The following is a 19,174-nucleotide window of genomic DNA, read 5'->3' on the forward strand; positions in this document are numbered from 1 at the left end:
CAGTGTTGGCCCCTTGAGAGGCACAAATTTCTGTGTCAGTGGGGCTGAATGTCCAGGGGTCAGGGCTGTGTATTGGTGTTGTCCATATATCTAGCAGCTGGTATTGTAAATCTTTAGAGCAGCGTTTCTTGAAAATACTAAACAGGCATTTTGGTAGCCAGTATTGAGCCTGTGGCTATACTGCTTCAGGCTGTGATCTTGTCAGCTTTTACAAGATAAGTAGGGTCAGGCAGGGTCAGCACTTGGATTGGTAACTCTAAGGAAAGGCTGTAGCTGCAGGAAGTGTCTTAGGCAATAGAATAGACGTAACTGTTTTCCCTAAGCCTTTTCTAATACCCTGATGAAGGCATAGCATGCCAGCTGTGACACGAGAGTGAGATCCTCACCCTCTGCAGTCATCAGGCACCTCATTTTCAAAGGGGTCCTTCCCCTGACCTGGCGTGGAGGTGTGGGGTACAGCAAACAGGAGACTGCAGAACTCGGGTACCACTTGCACGTGTGTGTGGTCCTGGTTGAACGGCATGTAAATACATGGTCCCAGCATGTTTCATCAGGAAGGGGGTACAGGTGAACAACATTTCTGATATCTTTGGAGATGCTGGCAGCTCCAAACTAAGTCTTTGGTTGTGTTTATAAACAAAAGACAAGTCTATTGAGCCAAGACCTTGTACACCAACTTTCAGCCTCACACATTTCTACAGGAAGTATAGAAGGGCTGATAATGAAATCCTTGCCCAATGGTCTACATTGCCAAGAATTTTAAATTGTAAGTTAACCAATTTCTCCTCTAAAGTTCAAACAATAAATAAAATTCTATGTGAAAAATGGAGCCTTTTATTCCTTTGTCAAAATCTGATCAGAGTAAACTACAGATGTTAAAAGGCACTGTAGTTCAAAGAATTAAAAAGAATCTTATGGGGTTTGTACGAAGAAAAGAGTTTTAGAGAATAATATGGAAAATATTATAATGCTATTATATAAATCAGTGGCACATCCTCGCTTTGAATACTGTCTTCAAATTTGGTCACCTCATCCCTGAAAAAAGAAAGTAGAAATAGAACAAGTCCAGAGAATGGCAATAAAAATGATAAAAGTCAAAAGGATGGGAAATTTCTTGAGAAGAGATAAAGAACACAAGCACCAGCTTGTCTCTCAGGGAAGATTCACCCTCATGGGACTGCAAATCATACATGAACCCTCTCCATAAACTTGGAACAAGCGCTGTTGCCTGAGATAATATAGACGATGTCCTTGGACCCAAGCAGTTCTTCTGGAAGGCTTTGGGCCCTTGCATGAAGCAGGCATTGCAGATATTTTCCTCAGTGTACTGTTCTCTTAGAGGAATTTCAGCCACTGGAGGCCAATGTGACCTATGGACAATGGACAGGACACAGAGCTATGTAGTAGCAACACCTTTTTCCCTTTGCTGATTATATCCCAAACTCATTTTTTTGTCTCAGTTTTAGAAACTTCACTTTTCCATACCTTTCTTTCAAACTTTGGATGAGTTTTTCAGAAAAGCATAGGTGATTCAGAGGTACAAATCCATTGACTTGCCTGGCAATCTTTTCAACTAAATCACTCAGCTCCCTCGAAAATGTGCCATTTGTCTATTCAAATAGTCTCAGCCCCGAAGGACTTGCACAGTCTCCCTCACTTTGTGCAATGGGATCCCCAGGCTTCCTCAGAGCTCTACTTAACCATCACTATAATATAAATAACATTTCGTCCTCATGATCTTCCAACCTAATTAGCAGCAAAGGAAAAAAAAAACCTTTCCTATCCTGCAAGGTGAAACGAAGAGGTATCAAATTTCAAACGGATAAGAGGTATTGCTTTTCCAAACAATGTACAGTTAATTAATGGAACTTGCTGTTGTACAGATAGCACTGAGAGAAACAGCATCATATTTGTAAATGAGGAGGCATTTTTAGGCATAAAAGCAAATCTTCACACAAAGTTCAGGCTGAGTTAAATTCAGTAGCATGTATTATGCAGAAGATCAGATTAGATGATAATAATGATTGCTCCTAGCCTTAAAAATATCTGTGAGAGTTTTGCTAGTTGGTGTTATGTAATAATGTCTAATCATCCCAGCGGTTCTTGGCATGTGCCAGTCAATAGACAGGGTCAGGAAAGCATCTTCATCCATTGTCAACCGTTACACTCCTAAAAGCACAGTGAGGAGGGAGAGTCTCCTTCCATATTTTCTGGTATTGGCCTCAGTCAAAGTCAAGGCATCTTAGGATTGACCAGTGCCAGTGACCACGAAGGAACAGGCAGGAAGGAGTCCTACCTCTCCCAGAGTAACTGCAGAGCATCATTGAACATCTACGTATGGGAAGTGAGGGGCTGTCTGACCTACTGATGGATTATCAGCGTAGGTATGGATTCCTACACTGGGCCTTCAGAGGATCAGGAAAGACTAGGAGGCTTTTCAAACTGGTGGCTGTTCACGTCTCTTTCTAGAGCTGGACAAATCCTTTCTCCTTCAGCCCTGTGTGGGAACCCTGGAGGCAGCAGTCATATTCATGCTAGCATGGTGTGCCTTTCAGCCCTGTCTGCAGATCAGGAAAAAGAAGACCAAGATCAGTAAGGTGTTGGGCAAAGAGGTTTGGAGGAAGGTGAGGAAACCAAAGGCTCGATGGCTGCAACTACCCTTATCTTTTGACCTACGTGACAGCACACCCTGGAGTCCTAGTGCCCCGTCACCCAGACCAGCATTCCTTCAGAGTGTCCCCAGTCCCTATCTAATAAACCCAGACCCGCCCACAGGAGCCTGTAACAGAGACACAAGGCCCATCCTCCATTGCCCATGGCTGAATTGTACAGCTGAACCTCAGAAGGAGGACAATGTTCCCCGTGGGCAGGTGTAGCCTTTGGTGCCTCTGGCACTCTTTTCTACTTCAGACATCCTCAGATGGGTGCAGAGGCCAGGAGATCTCATTTGTCCTCAGAAATGTTACCTTAATGTAGTGATGCATGATAGATATCTGGTTCATCTCCGAACTGTTAAAAAGATCTTAATGCTAACAAGGCACCAAGAGAATAGAGGCCCTTTTTTTCCATGATTGCACTTACCTACAACTTCAGTCATCTTACAGGCCCCACAAGAAATCAGGGAGGATGTCTTCTAGGGAATAGCCGTGCTGGAGTCATTTCAGTTATGGGAAGGTGTTTCAGCCTTGTGGGTTGGAAAAGTTATCTACCGGGGGAAAAAAGAATAGAAAAAAAAAATTAAAAGGAGCAAATCAGCTCCTTACACTAGTGGTTTTACACCAGCAGTCTGTACTTTCATATAAAGACAGAGCATATACATAAAGTAAGCACAAAATGCACATGCAGTTGTGATTCCAGGATGTTTGTAATGGCAAGTTAGATTGTAAATTATTTCTTTGGGGGGCCGAAAGCACAGTGGAAAAAATGTATATTATTCATAAAAATGATTGTCCTGTTCACTTGTATACCTCTGCAATTTATTCCGTAACAGCTTTTTACTTCAAAGAAATCACTAGCTAATGACATCTCAAACTTAAAAAAAATCCACTTATTCACAAACCTGTCCCTGAGGGAATTCCCGCATGTTATCAGAAATTTTTCCAAAGATCATTAACAGATATTACAAACCAATTGAAACTGAGTATTTTCTTTGCAAATTACTTTTAACTTTAGAGCTATTGCAAAAAGACATTGAGTGATTTAATTTACTTAATCTGTCTACAGATTGCAGCTATGTGCATATCCTGTGATTGCATTTCCAACAAAAAGCATATATAACTATCCCTAATAGAGATATTTTTCTAAATTATCGTACAAGATCAGTAAGATCTCTGAAGATATTAATGTTTACTTTTTCATTTAGAAAATTGCACTCAAGAAAGAAATGGGCACCTTTATTCTGTTGTTATCTTAGAAATAATAACACACCATAATACTTATTTTACCTGCTATTTTAATTAAAACTCCAATAATCATCACATCTGTATATCCTTTGAGGATATGTTCTACCGATTTTTCTGAAAAATCACTGTATTTTCATTAGGCTGTGAAGCCAATATTTTAGAAACACCTTACGCAGCAATGAGTATACCAAACAAGATCCTCTATCTTGTGCCAATCCAAAACAGCTAAGCGTAGAGCAAGCTAATTCAGCAGAGGAGGGCTGGAGAAGGTATCTTATTCTCCACCTTATTGCCTTAAACTCCTCCCAGACAACCTTATGCGTATCAGCACCACTTCTGCAGGAAGTATGGAAAATATCTTCCCCCATGAATATTTAGCTTGTAGCTTCCTGGCTAGTATTCCTGCTCTCTTTGCAGATAAGAGATAAGGGCTTGAACCCCCGGAAGCTCAGGTGGACTTCAGAGGTATTTACTTTGAATGACAGTGAAGGCAGCTGCTGTACTTTGTGTACTGCTCGGTTCTGATCATGTGTTACACGTGCTTTGCCAGGTCGCTCTTTGAAGAGATGTGGGCAAAGCAATGGGTAGTTTGAGGAAACTAATTAGGATTAGCTGCTGAGAAGTTCAGCTCAGCTGAGCTGGTGACTGCGTGGCCAAGAGGCACGAGCAGAAGAAGGATTTTAGATGTCTTGAGATCTTTATTTGCACAAATGTGGGTGATGAACTTGGGGGGTGTGCGGACTGGGATTCGGAACTTGGACATCTATATGCCACATGAGTCTCAGTCATCTCCTTTTGTGGCTTTGGGCCCAGAGATGACTATTCAAAGAAGAACCCAGATTTGTCACAGCAAATAGATGCCTAAACATCTTTTCATATCTTGCTTAAAATGGTGGGAAAAGTGTGCAGAAAGAGTGACAGAGGACTTGCGGGTGGTGGTTACTGTTGCACCTTCCTCAAATATTCTGCACCTTCCCATCGGCTGTGTCAGAGGCCAGCCTAAAGACCTCTGCATTCCCAGTACTATTTAACTGTTACTCTCCTGCTGTTTTCCTTTCCTGGGTTACAACAAAAAGATTTCACAGTGAAAATTTTTCCCAGTGCACCAAAAAGCATGGGTCAGTTACCTTGAGCCAATTTTGAAACTGTGTCAGTAGCTGGTGAAGGCTGAAAAGATTACTCCCTGATCTACATGAGGTCTGGGTTTGTCCTGTGAACATTGAGAGTCCAGAAACCTTTACAAAGGTCCCACAGTGCTCACTTGGCAGCCTGTTCCTTTCCACCATCCTGTGGTGGCAGGGGGGAATGAGAAAGGAGATGGGGTGGCTGTTATTGAGCAAGGAGTATCTGCACACGTTATTGGCTTAGTTTTAACACACGCTGCACCCAGATAAATGCAAAGGGATGAGGGTACGTTCTTCCGTTCTCCTGGTAAAGGTGCAGCCTCTCAAATTTGTCACGTTCCTGCTCTTCATTCACCCATATGACCTGCTCAAGACACTTCTCTAGTCATGGTCCAAACCCCTAGCTTACAGCTATAACAGCACTGCAGGTGCCCGTAGCTGCCACTGTGAAATGCTACTGCTTTTTAGGATCCCCTCTTTTTAGAGGTGTGTCCCCCACCCTTCTGTCACACACGTGCAACTGGCATTACAGTGTCAGCTCAGGCAGTGCACACACAACTCCAGAAAGACAGAGCCCCAACACATTTGCCAGTGGCTTTTGCGTCCCACTAGCAGCGCAATCTCTTGTGCATACCAGGCTCCAGAGATGAGTCAGTTCAGCTCTGGAGCATCCTCCCCCTCTTCCCTCCCCGCCTTCCCCCGTCCTAGATGCCTCGTGTTGCTTGCATTTTGATACAAGGGGCTCCTTCTGTGTGGGGACTGGTGGCAGAAGCCACCACCGTTCCTCTAGTCAGGGGTGACCTGGACTTTCCACCTGCCAGAGCTGGACACTGCGCCGTCCGCTGCCAAACTGGCATGGCTCCACTGGCCGCAGCAGCTGAGCACCTCTGTTGTCACTCAACCCGGGGCATCTCCGCGGAGTCTGATAACACATCTGCTAATTAATGCCAGTTGTGATCATTGGTCAGACCCTCAGCTGGGATAAACTGACACGGTTCCATTTAAGCCTGTGACAATTAGCGGCAGCTTAGAGCTGACCCGGTGGTTTTCTTTATAATGTGGATATACATCTTGTTGAAAGTGAATAAAACCCACCAACTAATTGCATATAAACTACCAAACAATCAGAAAATGAAATGATTGTCAGTAACTCCCAGCCCGGGCCAAATTACAATGGTGACAAAGAAGTGTTAGTCCCAGATATGTTAACAACTCTCTGAGCTATCCAAGCTCCTTATAATAAAAATAATTAATAATAATAGATGTGCTTCTGGATACATTCACCTTTCTGTAAGGAAAGCCTAATGAGTCTGTCTTTTAAAAAAGAAACTATCAGGAAATTCAAATGTGATTCTATTAACTTGTAAGCATAGCGTTTTACAGTTTAACAATTGAACGGATCAAATCTATTCTTGAAGTCAATTTTTAAGTCTTATAAGCAACACTGGTAAGTGAAAAGGAACAGTCCAAGAGCTTTCTCAGGATTCCTTTCCTGCCATTTGTCAAAATTTCATTTCGATCGATACTTCCACCCTGTTAGGTCGTATCACCAGTCCTCTTGACCATAGTAAGCAGAGCTGTAGTAGGTATTAAATCCTAACTAGAGGCAAGTAAGGCAGTCCTCGAAATAAAGCAAAAGTTTGATAGGTTGTGTCAAAAGGAATTGCTGTTATTATTATAATTTTTTATTTGTTAAGCACTGACAATGTGCTCAGTTCTGCTGATTAAGTTCTTCTGAGCAAGTTCTACTGATTAGCTTCTAAGGACAACACACTGTACTACAAAGAAGATATGTGACAGCTATCAAGACTTTCGCTTTCAAGGCTCACTTAGCAAAACAATTACACGCCAGTTATGCAGGTTTTATGAAAAAAAAGAGAGAAAATGCATAAACTGAGTAAATATCATGACTTTTGTGTTCACTAATTTTCCTACTCCAGATCTCTCACTTCAGTACCGTCTGACAACCTCAAAGTTACACAGAGATTTGAGGAAGATCTAAAGCCTCATCCCTGCTTATATTCAGTTTTAAGCATCATGCTATCTTAAAGGCAAGCACACGGGTTGTATTGTTAGGATCTGTCTTTGGGTTTGGGACTCACTCCTCTGGGAGGGCAGAGATGGCTAAACGGGGCCAGCCCGAGACAGATGAAAATCTGAGCACCTTCAGACTCACGCAAAATTTCCTTCAGGCCACAAAGCAGATCGGCCAGAATTAGCCAGTGCTACACCCGTAGGTGGTGACCTGACCTTAGAAAGACTTTTGGGGGTGCAGGTGCCAAAAGGGAGTATCTTTCCTATCCTGCTGGGTCCTTGCTGGCTGCCAGGGCTGTTTCTCTAGCAGACCTGTTGGTCTCTCCACCCTGAGCTACAGGCACATTTTTGCAGGGCAACTAGGAGTTATGATGTTGAGTTTGTGCTAGTCTAGAGCCAGTGCAGCAACGCCTGTTTTACACCTACTTTAGCATGTAAAGGAGTCACAGTTTCTTCCTCCACCCTTACCCTCAGATCCTTTACATACAGTTTACCTCCAGGGTGGCAGATTCCCAAAAAGAGGCATTTGATGGCAAAATAATGCATATACGTCTGTGTGTACATGGCAGGGGACAGGGCTGGGGACTGCTCTAAGAACTGCTGGCCAAATTTGTGTGTCAGGAGGGTGCCAAACAGACATTGTCCCTTGCCCCGGCCAGGCAACACCTAGGTCTTTCTAACCACAGCGCTGCCAGAGCTCCAGCTGTGCAGATGTTCTTAGAAGAAAAACTCCCTTTTGTCTGCCGCTATCCTCTAGCCTGCACACTTCCCTAAATCCCGCCAGCACATTTTTTTTTTTTTTTCTGTAACCGACAGAGAGAAGTGAGTTCTTATATAAATCCTTTGTGTGAAGATCAAACTGAGCGCATGTAGAACTATTATTTTTTTTTTAGGGGAAAATCTGCCCTAAAATAATCATTCCATGTTATCCCTGCAGAGCGTCTGCGCTGCCTTTTAAAATGCATCCAAGGCCACCCTCAAGACCAGACTCAACACCAGCAGGCAGCGGGCTGCAGCTGAAGTCTCCGTGCATGCGGGGAGGGCAGAGCGTGGGCAGCCCAGGGCAGGATCGGGGTCAGGAGGAACACAGCTGGAAGGGGCCGTAATCTGAGTTGCTCCTTGCAGACAATGTCAGCCTTTGTACTGCTAGAAATTTGTGGGGCAACGCGGGAGCCTGGCTGGGGTGTGTGAAAAAGGTGTTTCTTTACCTAGCCAGCTTGGACTTCTCAAGCATCCAGCTGGCAGAGCCTGAGGTTTCAGTCAAATCTTGTAAGTTAACATTAGTTTACTAACAGACCAAGGAGTGGAGGATTTGGTTGAGAAAAAAACATAGCCTTTCATTCATAAACTCGGAAACCTTTGTAATGGAGAAAGGAGAATCAGCAAAAATGATCAGCTGATTACAGTACTGTTGGGAAATCCTTTAAAAAAATAACGACTAAAGAAGAAAGCCCCCAAATGGCAGTCGAACAGCAGTTTTAGGATCAAGGTCAGTGTGGCTTGGTGTTTGACTATGTAACAATTCGACTACCAGCTAGAAAAATGACCAGGTATTAGGCATAGTGAAGCCCCCGTGTGTGACACCAAGGAGTAGCACGACTCACTGTAGCAGCATACCTCTGGGAAAGCCCCCCCCACCTTTTGCTCTTTCTGTTCTTTCTCTTCTTGTGCTCCTGATTTGCTTGAATACAATACAGTCGGGGTTTTACAGCCAGACCTAATTTTCCCAGAAGGTGCAGCTCTTAAAAAGCAGCACAGGTTCTCTTACTCAGGACCAAAAAAATGGACTCGCACTCCAGCGTGACCATCTAAAAGATGGATGAACCAATTCCATTAAAATAAAAATATTCTACCTGTGCCCATCCCCCAGCAAAGTTTCAGCCAAAGCCAGAACTAAACCCTAATCTAGCCTTTTTTAAAGTGGAGAAAAATCAACTTCCTTTTATTCTCCCATTCATTTTCTGCCGCTGTGATTTTCTGAATTTCAGGCAAGCCCATGACCAAAAGCTGCAGGGCCAAAAGGGGCTGGATGTGCCGTATTCCTGGCCCAAATGGAAGCAGGAAATACTAAACATCTTGCATGGAAGCCTGTTCTCATCAGGTTTATAGCCCAGCTTTTTCCATCAAAAGCAGTGAGGATGGTACAGACAGAGTTCAGAAATGCATCCAAGCATATGGGAGTATATCTATCTACACTAATCCTCCTTTTGAGCTTCATCCAGCACTAAATCAGAGCCACACTGGAGAGAGGAATAATGCAATAACTTGTGGAAAAAGCATGGCTCCTCTCTATTAGGATGGGGAAAATTAAACAACATGACTCACTTTTCTCCTTAAAAACTGTAGGAGGAATGTTAACAGCACAGAGCATGGCAGAGACTGGAAAACCCAAAAGTCAGGTACTGCTTTAACTTGCCTGCCCTGTGGCCACACGTCCCTGTGCAGCGCAGGCTGCCCGTGCAGGGCAATCACTGCTGGGGCAGCACCGGCAGCCTTGGAAGAGTAACACAATAACTGCACGGGCGGCAAAACTCACCTGCGAGGCTGTGAAAACACCTTTTAGCAGGGTTAACCTGCACCGTGTTCACAGCACTGTGGCTGCAGCCACCGCCTCGAGACGTCCCCTGAAAGCATCGCTGTCAGAGTTCAGGGGAAGAAGGGGTGCGCGGCCTTATTTTCCCAGCCAGAACACAGAGTGCTCTGTCTGAGGGAGGAAAAGGGCTTTGCTGAGCTCATCGGAGGACAAGAGGGCCCTATGGCTGTGGCGGGGCCCGAAGGATGTGCCATCGCCGCTGGCTCGGATGTGGGAGCAGAACGGGCAGCACGGTGACATCCCACTGCCCGTCACGGGCTCTGGCCTCACCTACTGAAAGCAAAAGCAACAGAAAAAGCTGCAAGACGAGATCTGCACCAAGTGCTTGAGATGCTTTAGCAGCAGTAGCACATGCTGACTGGCGCTCAAGCCCTTAATTGCTTTTTCCCTATGCCCAAAGCAAAAAAAAGAGATTTTTCTAACAAGCACAACTGTGCTCCACAGCCTCCCAACGCCGCTCCCTGGACCTCACGCAGGGGACAGAAAGAAAGATTTTCAACAGAGCTTGCTGCGGGAGTGCCAATGGGTTAGGGAGCTTAAAAATTGCTGTCAGCTGACAAAACGAGGTGGGTAGTTAGGGATACAAGTTAGGAGAGGGTTTGGCTAACTAACTAGCGACAGGAAAAAATAAATACAGCTCCATGCACACATGCACGTACACGTGCAGAGCCAACCTACCACTCAGGCAAACAGCCTATTGTTTCCACACATAAAAATCCTCAAATTTATTGATCACATTTATTGCCTTTTCCTGATTAAAACCAGAAGAAATCATATTTACCTCTTTTCTTAAAGAAAGAAATCAGTATATGACTCGGTGCAAAACCCTCTAAAACATCCAGTTCTTCAAAAGTACTGACCAGAATCTCATCTGGCGTTACTCAGCCTCGCTATGTTGATGTCTACAAAGCAGAGCATCTTTACCTCAGCTTAAGATCTGCCCCCATATGCTGTTTCTTTAGAAAAACTTGTTTTCCCCTTTTTTTTTCACAATATGCATCTGGTTTAAGGTGACTTTTCCTTTCCCAGCATATGGAGCTGAATGATTATGACGATTTACATTTATTTTAAATCACAGCCTATTAAATGGAAAAATAAATGCTAATATGTTGATATGGTTTACTTCTGAATGAATTATTGATATGAATAGTTGCAGCTATCATAATTACTGTTTATTAAATAAATGTATTTTGAATTGGAGACCCTTGATTAAGAAATCACATTTTTGTCTGAAAATTGTTTCCCTGCTGCTAGTATAAGAAATACCTCGCATTACTCTAAATAAAATAAAAAGGTTGGTGAAATGATTCTATTTTTTATCTTTTCCTTTGCGCTGTGAACTTGGCAGCGCTTTGTGCATATTCCCTTTCACTGCTTCTCTCCTCTAATCAGTTAAGTGAGGCTCTTTCCCCTCTGTTGTTTGTGCGGATCTGTCACATAGCACCTAGAGACACAAAAAAACATTTTAAATAGGCAAATGCAAAACACAAAAACTAAAGGATTGAGGATCAGATACCTGAAACTCCTCTCAGAATTTTCTTTCAAGCTGAGCACGTTTCATATTAATGGTGTCTCTTTAACATAAATAATGATCTAATGAAATAAATATGAAATCGAAAGAATCATAAAAAGAATTTTACATTTAAGAATGCCATCTGTGTAACACTTAGCCTAACAATGAAATCATTTCAGCGCCAAAACAGCTCGCTCCGCTTCCAGCACAAGTTACAGGAGAGTGTAACGGTTTTGCAGAACAGCGTGAAAGTCTGAGGTCGGTCGCAGAAGGAACACCTAGGCTCAAATTTACTGCGGTTCCCAGAGACACTGAATCTCGCACATGAGTTTTGAACTGCTAATGTTTCCACCTCGAGTCATCACAAATTTTTCATGGAGCCGCCGACTTTTATCACAAGGAAATTTAGATATCAGAGGAGATTTTGTGGGTCAGCGCAAGAGTATCTTGCGACAGCTATTACACCGATCCTCTGCTTTCCCACTCTGCAAAACTGGCCTGCACTCCAGAGTCAGCTTTGTCTGACCGAGGAGCACAGGGCTCAGAAATGAGACCCCTTTTAGTATATCTGTAGCGAGAAAAGTTCTCCCCATAAAGCACCTATGACTTAATAGCAGACCCAATGTCAGCTTGTAGGACCAGCGTCCTAAGTCATAGGGTTGTCTGGGCAAGACCCGTGTCGCGGGATGGAGATGCTGTGTCCTGAACTGGGAAGCCAGGCTCTTCCGTGTGCGAGGCGGCACAGCAAAGCCGTGCCGAACACAATGGAGAGTGTTTGTTTATAGCAGCCGAAGAGAAGGGAACATATTTGTTTTGAGTGAGCTCTGTTAGAATACATATTGTTTTATATGCCCGGGCATCATTACGCCGCGCTAGTCTTCAATATGGATCAGATCCTAAAACTGCTCGACATACTGAAATAAATGTGAGCTCTACCCACAGAACATCTCCAGACTTAGGCCTCACGTCTATCAATGTCATTTCAAAAAAACAAATGTTCAAAAAAGAAAAACAACAAAAGTATCTTAGAGACGGTGGAGGATGCTCACGTGCGGCAGATGCCATTCAAGGGGATGTTGAGGAATTGCTTGGAGAGAGAGAAATCCACGTAACAAGACTGGAGAACAGAGTGGGCCTGAAAGAAAAGGAAAGATAATTAAGGTTCACTGAAAGAAATATGACCTGTACCAGTCAGGTTTGTAGTTTAGAAGTTATTCTGAAACCGAGAGGAAATTCTTCCTTCACATCAGCGATGCGGCCGCATTAACATCTCCCCGGGCAAAGGTGGCCGCAGCCCATATTTTGCTTAAAGATATAATCGTGAGAGCATCCACAGAGGAAGAGTTAAAGCGCTGTTCAATAAACAACCTGAAGTGTTGTACGCTGTATTCATATGAGGGAAGGTATGAGCCAACGGAGAGAGACGTTCAGCTGCAATCAAAGAGGATCTGAGCCTAACTGAGCGCTCACATGACAGTTGGGATCATTTCGGATCCCTTCCAATGAAGATAAAATAGCATCAAAAGCAGGGAGGCTTTTTTTCTTTCTTTTAAGGATGAAAACACAACATCATTAGTCAAATTTACTCTGAACTTCCACCTCCTCATGTTGATTTGTACTCAGGTTGAGTAAACATATCTTTCCATCAAGGTAAATAAATGTAAAAGCCTATCAGTAACTTAATTGCTTAACGAACGATGCAGTGTGGGGTGTAACACTGTTTTTGACTATACTGTTGAAGTTACCGACCTCTCAAAAACACCTATTATACAGCTTGGCAGTAAAAAAATCTGTTCCTTCTGGAAAATTTGCTTATAAAATTTCAACCATTTTCCAATCATTTTTTCCTAGTGTTGGGGAGGGGGTGGAAACCTCCGAGGACAATTTTCCAGGTGGACCGATGTAAAATGGAGTTTATTCGCTTGAGACGCTGTCCTTTGCGGGCCTGCCTGCCACAGAGAAATTAAGCTTGAGAGAAGCGGGGAGTCCACAGTAAGGGCAGAAGTTACACAGCATGGGGGAAATATCTCCAAATGAAAATGGCCACGGTACTGAGCGGGACCATTCGCTGGGGTGGGTGGGGGGCTCAGCCCACGGATGTCAGGCAAGACCCTGATCTTGGATGCGTAGCACACGCCTAGGACATCTGGGAATGTGCCCTCCTCTGTCCTTGCACACCTAGTACCCTGGATTGAGAGGACCCGCAGGAGAAAGCAGTTGTTCCAGTTAAAATCAAGCCGTTTAATAGAGGTGCAGGCAAAATCAGCTCTCTGGTGAGAGGACAGTGAGGGAGGAGGGTATGCCATGCATCTCAGATTGAAATCTGGCTCGCGGTGGGCAGGCAGGCAGAGTGCAGAGGCACAGCTGCCAGCCTGACATGATGGATCAGAAAAGCTACTAAGGAGCTGTGAGAGTCCAGGCAATTGAAGCAAAGCAAAACATGAAAAGGCAATAGGTCAGCCATTTTTACAATCTATCAATTAAACAATCATCCACTTCCAAAGGCGTATGATGTCCTGAGCAGTAGACATCCCAGCACGTGATCGTTACTGTGATGGAGGGACAGGTTTACCAACAGGAATTAATAATAATAATTACTGGGAGCACTAATAATTTTGGATAGGTCATTCTTTAGTGAACCCCTCTGAGGAAATAACGTGGTTGCGTATTTTGGCTTAATTCTATAGTCCCATATCAGCTTTACTCAGCCCGTTGGAAAACAAAGGTGTGTTCAAAATTGTCCGTTACATGGGAGGCTTTCACCAAAATCTCACCCTCCTTCAGTTAGTCAGCGGTGGTGAGTGCCGCGGAATCAGCTTCAGCTGCTTTCTCCAAAACCCTGAAGCTTTCAGAAACATTCATTTCTGCTGGCATCACTCCACAGCTCATTGCTAGGATTTGTTCTCACTGTCATGCATGAACTGAGACTGATGTATGGGGCGATCCAGAGTGACAGCCTTCAGCCCCAAAAGTGGATACCTGCTTCCCTTAGAGTCCGGGGACTCACACTTGACTCAGAAGGATATATGCAAAAATTATCTTTCTTCTCTCATTTGCCTCTGTTAAGCCTAAGCATGTTCATCCAAATTAGCAATCAGGCAAACTGTGCATGCAGAAATCTGCACTTGTACAAGCTATGCATTTTTTTTGTAACATTCCAAGATCAAATATCTTGACAAAAGATGAAAACCCTTTAACAAATCTGCCCCTAGAGAAAAGTAACATTTTTTTATTCCATTTACTGTCAAATGACATAAAGAAAGTATAGCTGAACACAGTCCTATAGGTTGATTTGTTGCTTTAAATAATGTCACTAACATCCAGATATCAACGTGATGGTGCATAAAAAAAAAGTTCACATTGAGCTAGATACTATTACAGACCTAGAAACTGAAATTAAGTCTGATGCTACATGCTTAATTCATGTTTGTGTGACTGAGAAAGGGAGTATCTGGTTTATCTTGAATTTCCTGCCTTAGTGTGGTAAAAATATGACCCATCACATTAACTAAAAAATAGTTTTCAAATGTAGCTTAAGTGGTATTGCACTAGCAGGCGGAGACAAACACTTTTTTGTCCTCAACATGTTATGTGATATAAAAGTAGCTGTTCAACATCTTTTTCCTCAACGCCTAGGTAGGTCTTACAATTCTTAGTGAAGAATAGGAAAAAATACGATGACCTCTCACAATTAGAAGCCAAAGATTCTTCTTTAATTAAAAAATTAAACATTTGTCCCTCAAAGCCCATAATCCTCTTCTGACCAGATAGATTGAAACAGGTGCATACGGGCAATTATCACACATGTTGTGCAGGTCTATACTTCTCTCATATGGGTGTTAAACCCAGTATGGTATGTTCACGTTTAACACCCCAAAATACTATATCATATCAGTGGAATTTCAACCAGTGCACATTTGACTACTGATTTCACATATGGGGCTGGGACTAACTTTTCTCCTAATATGGTGATGGCACAGGCACTATTTAAATGATTCCTGAGCCTTGTAAATATACACCAGATGTATCTTTTGTAAATGTTACATTTTTCAACATCTCAGCATTTGTGAATAGTTGAAAGCAATGCCAGCCATGCTTTAATGGGGCACAGAAGCGTACTGCATTCAAAGAAATGGCACACCATTGCAACAGTCAAAATTACAAGTGCTGTCAAAAAGCTACATTTTCACTTTATTGATTAGCACCAGGTAACGCAGCGTGCTGCATCGCACCCTCATACGTGCCTGTTTCAGCTGATGTTTCCCTGCACATGGATACACAGAGAAGGACGTGGAGCTCCCAGGGCTGCCCTGGGGAAGGAGGAGGGCAGAGCCCTGGAGAGCCAGATGTGCCCCCGTGGCCACCCCGGACAGCCAGAGGTGGAGCGGGAAAGGCTGTGGGGGCTGATGCTCCCGTAGCCGTGGTCACCACCCATTGCCAAGAGGCAACCACAGGGAGGCACCCACCTTCCCAGGGCCGGGGAGGAAGCAAAGCACACCTTTCCCACTGCACTGATGCTGTTTGAGGCTATGATATGTTTTCCTGCAGCTCAGGCTCCTGCTGCTTGGTCCTTCCTCGTTGCGGAGGTAACAGCGCAGGGAGAGGCATCTCCTGTTAGGGACCTCTCCTGGGGTGCAGGATGAATTCATTCAGCTGTACGAAGCAGCCACCTCCTGGGCTTTCCTGGAGCCCCTTTTTCCCCCCAAGCTTTTTCTGGTTTTCCTGTGTCACTGCAGAAATCTCGCAGATTTCTGCGCGGAAGACCCAGGAGCACGTGTGTGACGGGTTATGGGAAATGCCCTCTCCACATTTTCTACCTCCTGGCAGCACTTGCCCTACCCATCACCACCACATCCCAACTGCCCCGATGGTCTCCCTGTTAGCACCAGGTAAAAGGAGCCATCAGAAAATCAACCATCACATTTGGCTGAAAACTTATTTTCCCTTTGCAAGATTTGCCCCCTAGCTGCCCACAGATAAGAGGAAAGGCCTTTATCACGTTGGGCAGTTACTATTATTTGCAAGGCAGAGTGCTTTTGCTCTGGGAATTTTGTGCTGGAGTTGCACGATGCGCCTCAGTCCAGCAAATCAGCTAAAATCAGAGCTAGGTGACACATGACAATAAACTTAGAGGGAATGGGCTAGATGTAATGCCCCACTACAAGTATTATTTCCAAGTTCACAGGCTTGCAAATTAAAATGTCCCTGGATCGCTGCCATAAAAAAGAACATTAAAAATCAGGGGAAGAGGTCTGGGCATCTGTTAGAAGCATCTAATATATACCAAATGTGTATGCTGAGCTTCTTAGATATATGTGTCGCTGAAATATAGCCTACGACTAATGTAAAAACAGAAATATTTTAATTGTATTTTTCCATTTGATATTCAAATGAAAAAAATATATCTTATTAAACACAACACTTGGCTTTGCTATTTTAATAAAAAATAAGTTGTTGAGGAAAAGAAAAGCAAAACTACTGATTCCTTTCCCTATGATGATCAAATGAGCCTTTCATGTTTGTATCTTATACTTCACTTTTTAGCATTTTGAGGCAAATAGCAGATATCAAAACTTAGTAAATAATCAAAGACCTATTCAGTTTTTCCAAACTGTCATGCTGCTTATCTTGTAATAACTGATCTCTTAGGTAGCATAAGCTATTTAATTGCTACTGAAGATTATTTGAATGAAAAAAGAGACGACATTCTCCCTTACCCCTCAAAAAGACAAAACTATATTCTTCAAAAAGACACATGCCGACAGATAGATTCTGATCTCTTCTACACACGCACAAGTGCAGTAGCTAATTTTACAAGATTTGATAGGAGCTGTGTATCTGAGATTACACCCTGTCCTCCTGACTGCACATTCCACATGGAAAATGGCTTAATTTGGAAATAAATTTTGTTGCTGATAAATCCAGACTCTGTAGTCTCCGGGCACCCAAATAACCAAACCTATTAAATTATTTTAAAAAGCAGCTAAGTATGCACAGCAACTGTATTTTAAAGGGACTTTTTACAGTGTTGGCAAAGTGCGTATTCATGTATCCCCCCTGACATGATAGACTGTAATGGCTTCGGTCTGTCATGTCAACCATCTGCATATTAAACAGTCCCTAAGTACACATTGACACAGCAGACCCTAATAGCTCTGAAGCTGTAACAATCTATTGAGTCAATAATATGCATGTTAAAGAGTATCTCCTGTACTTCCATCAATATCTTTTCTCTTTTCCTTAATTTGTATCTTCTTTTTATATGTATATTCGAAGTTAAGGTTTTAGGAACCTTTATCCTTTAACGTGCTGCCGCAGATGTGAAACATGTGGCACAGAGAGGCATATGCAGTAGCAAAATCCTCCCCTAGTATCTGGGCCAGATCTTAAAACCAGGACTGTAATATTTTTACGCTGGCAGCACACATTCTTCCAGATAAGGTGGAAATATCCCCTCTTTTCTGCTGGGCTGGATCCGGTGCTCGTGAAAAGCCCAGGAAAGGTTCCTGATGATTTCACAGGCTTTGGATGGAGCCCAGTGTGATGCTACTCATTTCCTATTACACATTTCCTTCTAATTAAATGAAATAGGTCACAAGGGGAATATGAAACAAAAGACAAATGTATTTACTTACAGTAATATCAACCCCCAAAAAAGACAATCAGAAACAAGAGAAAAGATAATACAAGATACATTGTCTCTTCTTTAACTTGAAATTATGTCTGGTACCACAGTCTTAATTCATTTCTGTGTGATCCCGAGATCTTTTATACCATGGAAGAGGGAGACTGTTATTTAAGCATAAGAAAATGGTGACTTAACTTCCTTTGTCTAAACAACCGCAGAGAAAAAGCTTAATTTGCTTTTCCTCAACTTCACATCACCGTACTGTGGTGTGATCCTCTCGCACCCTGATCACAGGACCTTTCCATCTTCTTCCGCTCCTCTTGCTTTCTGTAAGCATCACGCTTTGGCTCACACTTTTAAAAGTGAAACCAAAGTACAGTTTGTGTTTCCAAAAGGCAGACCCAGGGACAGGGAGGCCACTTGACCCTATCAGCAGATCTTACTGGCCTGAATTCCCCTCTCCTTTCCACTAATTTGACACCGATGTGTCTTTGAAGCACATATGTATTTATTCCAGCATATTCTTGATTAACTTTCATGCCAGTGAGGGCAGAATCGTGGTACTCTCCCTGTTGCTTTCCAGGAGTATGCGATTCACCCTCTCTCTGCCTTGCACCATGTCATATCCCCAGGCACACCAGACCAGATCACCTACTTCTGTGCCTCACTTCAGGACAGCATCCCCTAACCACACGACAAGTGCTGAAGGCACCTGCCCTCCATTAAGTCCTCAGCAACCTTCTTCTTGTAGCCGGCAGGCTTTTCTTCCCAATGCAATGGCAGGGAAGTCAATCAGATGCCCATATGCATGCCCAGGGATTTGCCCAGCTGTGAGGCAGGTCCTCAAAGCCTCAGAGTAGTGCATCCACTTCATCCTACGTGCCACCGTGTGTGTTATCAGGACAGGACTTTCTAAACAGTGGGTAACTCAGTGTGCTCACAGCCACAGTATTCATTATTTGAGCTTAGCCACTGAAGATCTAGCAAGCAGATTTAGTTTTGGGCAGGAGATGTTTTTTTCTGAATGAAAAAAAGCTATTGAAAAAATCAAAGCAAATGAACAAAAGCTAAAGGATGGGTGCCATAAAAAAAGATAAAAGCAAAAGTCACTGAAAGTCCTGCTATCTACATTGCCAGTATTTCCTTTAGCTGAGGGAGTCAACCCAAGTGGAGCTCTGGAAGGGCTTATTCCTGAGGGAAACGGTTCATCGCCAGCTCCCTTGTGTGATGCTACAGTTCATCACCAAATAGCAGACGAAGCGCAGTCCTCTCTCTGCAACGTTATGGGTACAGCCTTGCCCATTTGAGGAAAAGATGTCCTCCTTGGACATGCTGCAGGACCTCTCCTTTGCTATTCACTCTAGTCAACCCTGGTACTTG

This window comes from Ciconia boyciana, chromosome 1 (assembly GCF_034638445.1).
Source record: "Ciconia boyciana chromosome 1, ASM3463844v1, whole genome shotgun sequence".
NCBI lineage: Eukaryota > Metazoa > Chordata > Aves > Ciconiiformes > Ciconiidae > Ciconia > Ciconia boyciana.